We start from the raw sequence: 220 nt of genomic DNA on the forward strand, positions 1-220 counted from the left end.
GGGAGACAAAGAGGATCTGTCTGTGTTACACAACGGGGCCCGGGACTGTGAATCGGGGTTTGTTGCGGCGTGCCCCCCTCCCCGGTGCTGGCCGCACGTCCTCCTGTGGCTCTTGCATCAAACCCCGACAAGGGGAGGAAAAGGTTTAGGGGCTGTTTTGCAACAGGTTCCGCCCTCTCGCTGCCAGCTTTGTATTTTTTAACCCTTTCTACAAACGCCC

The sequence above is a fragment of the Buceros rhinoceros genome, unplaced genomic scaffold (genome assembly GCF_000710305.1).
Source record: "Buceros rhinoceros silvestris isolate BGI_N320 unplaced genomic scaffold, ASM71030v1 scaffold33045, whole genome shotgun sequence".
Classification (NCBI taxonomy): domain Eukaryota; kingdom Metazoa; phylum Chordata; class Aves; order Bucerotiformes; family Bucerotidae; genus Buceros; species Buceros rhinoceros.